Genomic DNA, 7,915 nt, shown 5'->3' on the forward strand with positions numbered 1-7,915 from the left:
TTCTGCGTATACAAGTGTGAACCCTGCCTTTAGTTATGATCGTTTGAGGATTTGAGGAGTCGGGCTAATTTTTGGGTCCCTAAAATCAGATTTGGATGATTTTTGTACCAACTCCATAGCCCTGGTAAGTATTACCGTATATACTCGCCTATAAGTCGACTCCGTGTATAAGTCGACCCCAATATTTGTCCCTCTTAAGCTGGAATTTTTTACTGCCTCAAATATAAGTCGACCCAGGAAAGTTACTCGCTGCACTTAGGGACCAGGAGGGATAAATAGCTTCATTGCAAAAAACAAGTATTGCACCCTTCCATATCCCCAAATGCAGCCACTAAACCCTACAGGTCCCCATGTACAGTTGACCCCTAATGAATACAACAAAATTATTACTTACATGCTGCCACCCAGAATCCAACACCATAGGGGGGAGTCGCCAAGGTCTTTCTTGATGCCCATCAAGAATGCATGTCTCTCTCCCCGTTCATATGTGTTTTTGCACCGGCAAACTGATTGGGGGACCTGACTGATGTGACAGTCAATTACATCCTGTCACCCACGTTACAGCACATTCAGGGGGGTGGCGGCGGGCTGCCGTTGTCTTTTTCAATGTTTAAGTGTGCCCGCCTCTCTCCCCCGTTCTTATGTGCCCGCCTCTCACATTCGTATGCAGAGTTATTGCGGAAAGCGCATATCGATTCCACTGCCGGGCGCCGCTTTATCTCTTCTGTGTGCCTCACATACAGTTCCTCCGTCGGCTCCTGATGATGTCACCAAGAGCTGCCGGAGAGACGCCAATGATGAACCGCTCGGAAGAAATAAACACGGCGCCTGGCGGTGAAATCGATATGCACTTTCCGCTGCAATAACTCTGCATATAAGAACGGGAGAGGCGGGCAGCCGGGCACATAAGAATGGGGGAGAGAGGTGGGCAGACTTAAACATTGAAAAAGACATCGGCGGCCCCCTGCCACCCCCTGAAGGTGATATAATGTGGGTGACAGGATGTAATGAACTGTGAATTTATACGGATCAATCGGCTCCCCCACAAATTAAATATGTAGGTCTCAAATATTAGTCGACCCCCCAACTTTTCTTTATTTAGTTTGACCTAAATTTCTCGACTTATAGCTGAGGATATACGGTAGACTAAGGAATTGTGGTCAAGGAGTCAGAGCAATTTTGGGTACCTGGATTCGGAGTCGGTGGTTTCATAAATTGAAGAGTGTGGAGTATTTTTGTACCGAGTGCACAGCCCTGATGCTATCAGCAATTTTGTTGTTACACAGTCACAATAAAGTGCCTGAACATCAAAGGAATCCCATGCTACTCCAGGGGATCTGCAACACACGATTAACTCCAATGATGGGGACAGGTAAATGAATTTGCTGCAACTCGTATGCTGGATACACACGGTGCGTTCGCGCACTCGATTTTCCCGTCGATTCGTTTATTTTCAACATGTCCGATTTGGATTTCGATGGATCGTTAGGTCGATTCGCATGCAAAGTATGCCGAATCGACCTAACGATCCATCTAAATCCAAATCGGACATGTTGGAAATAAACGAATCGACGGGAAAATCGAGTGCGCGAACGCACCGTGTGTATCCAGCACTAGTCCCAATCATTGTGCCCCCGCTGTCTATCCCACTCAGCTGTTATTTAAAGAGTCTGAAGCCATAAAAATTACCTCTTTTTATGCCCAGTTATCTTAAGCAATAAGATCAAAGCTGATTTGCCGCATTCCCACAGCAGAACTAGGTATTTATCCCCCCAAAATCCCCAGGGAAAAATTCTGCATTCCTTCCTGGAAAGGCAGAGCTTTGCGCAGTAGCTCTGCCTCTGCTCCAGTCAATCTCCGCCCCTCTCGGTCTTCTTTCACTGAGGAGGTGCGGGGAGAGGTGGAGATCGACGGAGATTGACTGGAGCAGAGGCAGAGCTACAGCGCAAAACTCTGCCTCCCCCGGGCAGCAAAATCCACCACCTGGAAGTCGTGGAATTTTGCCGCGGGATTTTGGAGGGATAAATACCTCGTTCTGCCGCAATGATGCGGCAAATCAGTTTTGATCTTAATGCTTAACGCAGACAAACTGACCAAGAATTGAACTTTATCCCAATCAGTAGCTGATACCTCCATTTACATGAGAAACCTATTCCTTTTCACAGACCATCAGGGGGCGCTGTATGACTGATATGGTGAAACCCCTCCCACAAGAAACTCTTGAGTACGTACTCCTGGCAGTTTCTGGTCTAGGAACCTTGCTGCATTGTGGGAAATAGCTGTTTACAGCTGTTTCCAACTGCCAAAAAACCATGCAGCAGCTACATCACCTGCCAACAGTAAAAATGTCACCATGTAATAAATGTCAGAATGTAAATCAGGGATTTAAAATATTTAACAATTGCCAAACACTGACTAAATCATTTATACATAATTATTGTAAAAATGAAGCATTACATTATTTTCACTGGAGTTCCTCTTTAAAGAGAAACTCCGACCAAGAATTGAACTTTATCCCAATCAGTAGCTGATACCCCCTTTTACATGAGAAATCTATTCCTTTTCACAAACAGACCATCAGGGGGTGCTGTATGACCGATAATGTGGTGAAACCCTTCCCACAAAAAGGCTGAGTAGTACTCTTGGCAGTTTCCTGTCTGTGAACCTTGCTGCATTGTTTCCAACTGCCAAAAAAAAGCATGCAGCAGCTTAATCACCTGCCAACAGTAAAAACGTCACCATGTAATAAATGTCAGAATGTAAATCAGAGATTTAAAACATTTTACAATGGGCAAACACTGACTAAATCATTTACACATAATTATTATAAAAATTAAGCACTTTTTTATTACATTATTTGCACTAGAGTTCCTTTTTAAGTCCCAAGCAGTTGGAAACAGTTTTGGGGTGAGAATGTGGTGCTGCACAGGGTGCCAAAAGGTGAAATTCCCCCATGGGATGCTCCCACTTCTGAGGTAGTTACAAGAGATCATGGACCTTCTGTAACGCACCCTGATCAGAGGGGTGTCTACTCCGGGATATGGTACACAGCCTGACAACACCACCATTTTTAAAGGACCCCTGAAGTGAAAGTAATACGGAGGCTGCCATATTTTTTCCTTTTAAGCAATACTGGTTACCTGGCTATCCTGCTGATCCTCTGCTTCTAATACTTTTTAACCATAGCCCCTGAACAAGCATGCAGCAGATCAGGTGTTTAACATTTCTGTCAAATTTGACAAAATTAGCTGTATGTTTCTGGTGTGATTCAGACACTACTACAGCCAACGAGAAGAGCAGGCCTGCCAGGCAACCGGAATTGTTTAAAAGGAAATACATATGGCAGCCTCCATAGGTCTCACACTCTTCAGGTTTCTTTTAAGGGCACATTAAAGGCAGACCTACAGGACACAGCATTTGTAAGACAGTCACATGTCCGCCTCATTCACCATAAAAAATAAATAAATAAAAAATCCTGCAGTGCTTGAAAGAATCCGTAAATATAATTTAGCTTTGCAGTCCTATGCTTAAAGTGAAGTCTATGGGCAGGCCTAAATACTGCAGAAATCAATCAGATGGCACATCATCCTCGGCTTGCATATTAAGAGATAAATATCCTCCAGATCACAAGGTCGACTGCAATTCAGCCAGAATTACAAATCTCCACAGTAATGCATTACAGGCAGTTACTGCAGCATGCGTTAAAGGCGGCACCCAACAGATGCCCGGTATAGAGGGGACAGAGTTTCCTGCTCACTAGGGAAATAGTTGCCAGCTTAAAGAGACACTGTAGCGAAAAAAAAAATATGATATAATGAATTGGTTGTGTACTATGAATAATTTATAGAAGATTAGCAGCAAAGAAAATATTCTCATACTTTTATTTTCAGGTATATAGTGTTTTTTCTAACATTGCATTATTCTATAATATGTGCAGATTACACAACACTCAGCATTCAAAATGATTCTTTCAGAGCAGTCTGTGAAGTAATGACCTCTCCTCTGGCAGAGAAAAAGTAAACAGTTCACTTACAGTTGAGATAATAAAAGTCAGATAACAGCCCTCTCCACGACTAACTTAGTCGGAGAGCTTAATGGCTTGTTTGCATAGAGATAACAACTGGAGTTTCTCAACTCTTCCTGTACTGGAAACAATTACACTGATGTATCTGATCTTAATGTTTTATTTCTTAGCTGTACTACACATACAAATCATATCATAATTTTTTTTTCGCTTCAGTGTCTCTTTAAGTGTCATGCTCATTAATGCGTTGTAGCAGATCATGTGTCAACCTCTTCCCGATTGTTTGCACACTCCCTGCTGGGTACTATGATGTTATTGTTACTGCTTATAAAGTACAATGCTATGTGTCATAAACATTTGACGTTTCACCGCGGTGTGTCACGGCCTGAAATAAAATTTAAAAAAAAAAAAAAAAAAAAAAGTTGTGAAAGACTGCACTAGGATCTCTTCCTTCTGCCAGGCTCACTAATTTCCATAGCAAATTACCCAGGCAATGTTTACAATGAAGAGTGCCAATATTCAGTCACCAGGCACTGAGCACTAGACTGCCTCACCTCCACCAGGACCACAAACTTCTACTGCAAAATGCCCAAACAAAAGATCAACCTTCCCCTTCCTAGCCCTGAGTACTGGGGTGTCCCACTGAGAACTAGTCAGAATCATGTTTATTACGCCAAGTACAGTGGATAATACATGGAATTATTTTTGGCACAGACAGCTCAGCAGGGCAGACAGTACAAAACAAGATAGAGACATACAGTAAAACACAAGGTAAAGACATACATTTGCAGTACAAGAAAGGCAGTAGTAGAAAAAGGGACAAGACAGTATACAGTAAATTGGCGTGCGGGGTAACCACACTGGTGGGGGCACCAGTTTAAGGGGGCCACTGTTAAGGATTTGAACAGCTTGAGGAAAGAAGAAGTTTTTACGTCTAGTGGTCCTGTTGGGTAAGGACCTGTATCGGCGGCCCGACTGGAGAGGTTTTAAGGTAGCGATTGCCAGGGTGAGAGGAGTCCTTTGCTATCCTGACTGCCCTGGAACACAGTTTGGGTCGCTAACACCCTCAGCAAGGTAGCGCAGATAGCTCAGTCACTAATACCCTCAGCAAGATAGCCCCGATAGTTTGTGCAGCAAAGCAGAAATGCACTTCATGCTTGAGACCAGGGCTGTGGAGTTGTTACAAAAATCATCAGACTCCAACTCAGTTTATGAAACTACCGACTCCAGGTACCCCGAATTGCTCCAACTCCGACGGCAACTCCTTAGTCTAATATTGTCTGTGGAGTCGGTAGAAAAATCTTCTGATGCCCCAGTTTATGAAATCAAAGACTCCAACTCGAGGCACTCAAAAACTGCTCTGACTCCACAGCCCTGCTTAAAACAGAGCAACCTGATTACTGGGGTGCCCACTCTCTGCCACAATCAAGTGAGGATGCACCTATCGCATGTTGTGATAACCGGAGAGAATGCCTTCTACCAATATCACTACCGCTATAGCAATTCTCCCCTGGCATTTCCAGCAGCAGGTAGAGGGAGGCACCATCACATACGCCTGGTAAAAAGTAGTAGCAGTAGGGTATTGTACCGTGTTAGCCATCAGTAAAGCCATCACTTCTAGCAAGCTCCCTAACCACTGCATAGCAATAGACCGAGACTGTACAGCAGGAAGAGAGGGTGGCAAACCATGAGACAGACTTGCTATCACCTCCATGGAATGAGACACTCATCAGAAATGCCTGGGCTACAGAATGCTAATGACTGATGTTCCCCACTTCCAGCACCGTGTTCTCCCAAGGCTCTTTTAGCCGGGCGCTCCACCCGGCTAATTTTGGTGAGCACCCGACTGTCATCAGCTTGCCTCCTCACTCTCCTCCCATGCTGTAAGCAGAGTAGTGCTGATCCTGCAATGATCCCCTGTGGCGACCCGCCCAGCCACTTTTTCATGCCACCCAGCTAGAAAAAAAGAGGGGAGAACACTGTAGTATGAGCAATGACCTCCACCTAAATATACCCACAGAGCTTTTACATTATTAAGAGAGGGTGTTCATGTGGGACATGCTTGGCAGAGTGCTAAGATCACAGGGTGCCTCAATACTGACACAATCACTACCTCTATAGCAATATACTTGTGATGTAATGTCCTTACAGCAGCACACAGGGATAGGACAATCATAACATGCCTGACACAGAGTGCCCTTCCTACTGGAATACCTCATTTCTCCCATCCCCTCTGTAGTAATGTACCTGGGCAACACAGCAAGAGGGACTGCCAACCTTGAGACATGACTGGCACTAAGATCCATGGGGTATGCCACTTCTACCAAGAAAATGAACCTCCACTACAATGTACTCAAGCAGTCCTGTCAGGAAGTATAAAGGCAACATTCATCAGAATCCATAAGATTGTGAGCACAGTGGTTAGCGCTCTCGCCTTGCAGTGCTGGGCCACCGGTTCTAATACCAGCCAGGTCACCATCTGCAAGTTTATATGTTCTCCCCGTGTCTGCATGGGGTTTCTCCAGCCACTCTGGTTTCCTCCCACACCCCAACAAAACATAAAGATAAGTTAATTGGCTTCCCCTTAAATTGGCCATAGATTATGTTACATGCACTACACAATACATACATAGACAGGACTAGGATAGGGATTAGATTGTGAGCCCCTCCAAGGGACAGTTAGTGACAAGACAATATACTCTGTACAGCGCTGCAGAAGATGTTGGCACTTTATAAATACTTCAATAAAGCTACATATAATGTATACTTCAAGTGGCTCTCCTGTGCCCCCTATGCTGGATACTATTCTGGGACTCCCATCTGGGTATCCATACTGGAAGTAGTACCTGAACCACTCTGATGTCTGGCACTAGCTGTCCTGATCACAGGGATACCCCACTTCTGCCAGTCTCTGGCCTCAGTAACATACTCCAGATAGATGCAAGAGAGAGGGCACTCCTAATTAAAAGATGTCCCAAACGTTGTGGTGCCCCACTTCTATCAGGATCACTTCCCCACCAACACTAGGCACCAGCAGGTTTTCCACCCATCAGGCATGACTGGTCAGGACTAGGGGCTTCACTTCTGTCACTACCCCCACCATAGAACTGTACAGGGGGGGGGGAGGGTTGCAGGGAGTGCAGGAGGAGAGGGCACCCGTCAGACAAGACTGGCACGGGGTGCTCCGATCACTGGGCGCCCCACTACTGCCAGGACCCTCTCCAGAGGTCTATGGGCCCCGAGGATGGCATGTGGGAGTCTAGCTGGGCAGATGTGAGCGAAGTGGACACTGGTGGTGATGGGGGGGCTGTTAGAGGGCACAGAAGTCCTGGTGACAGGAGGCCACCCCTCCGCCCTCCCTCCGCCCTCCCCGGCATGGCACTAGGATGCCCCCCGCTCTTACCTGCGCAGTGAGTCAGCACTCCCCGGCCATCAGGCCTGGCGATTCCCCGCCAGCAGCCCTGCACACACCGGCCGCCACCGCTCCTACAGCCCGCAGGAAAAGCCGACTGACTACCTGGAGGCGGGACCCGCATCGCACGATTTGCATAATTTACCACTCCCCGGGCCGACGCGCTCCGCGATTGGTGAAAACGTGGTGGGCGGTGGCGCCAGATCCGGCTAGTGGAGGATTAACCCGCCTAGTGCTGGAGAGTTGGTGTACACTGTACGTTCTGCACTACACTGCATGCTTGCGGACTGCTCTGTCACTGCTGACCCCTGTCTGACGACGTACTGCGCTGACACTGCTGCTGACTTCTGTCTAACCACACGCTGCACTGTCACTGCTGACCCCTGAGGGCACACTGCACTGTCACTGCTGACCTCTGTCTAACCACACGCTGCAGTCGCTTCTGACCTTTGTCTGACGACACACTGCACTGACAAACA

General features: G+C 46.5%; 1 protein-coding gene across 1 annotated transcript in view; it reads right to left on the bottom strand.

Moving 5' to 3' along the window:
* C2CD2 (C2 calcium dependent domain containing 2) overlaps positions 1–7,542 on the bottom strand; it is a 142,312-nt gene extending 134,770 nt beyond the window's left edge. The window contains exon 1 of the mRNA XM_068270393.1: positions 7,428–7,542. The gene's annotated coding sequence lies outside the window, so the exon portion shown is untranslated. The remainder of the gene's footprint in view (positions 1–7,427) is intronic.
* Positions 7,543–7,915: the final 373 nt, after the last annotated feature.

This window comes from Hyperolius riggenbachi, chromosome 2 (assembly GCF_040937935.1).
Source record: "Hyperolius riggenbachi isolate aHypRig1 chromosome 2, aHypRig1.pri, whole genome shotgun sequence".
Classification (NCBI taxonomy): domain Eukaryota; kingdom Metazoa; phylum Chordata; class Amphibia; order Anura; family Hyperoliidae; genus Hyperolius; species Hyperolius riggenbachi.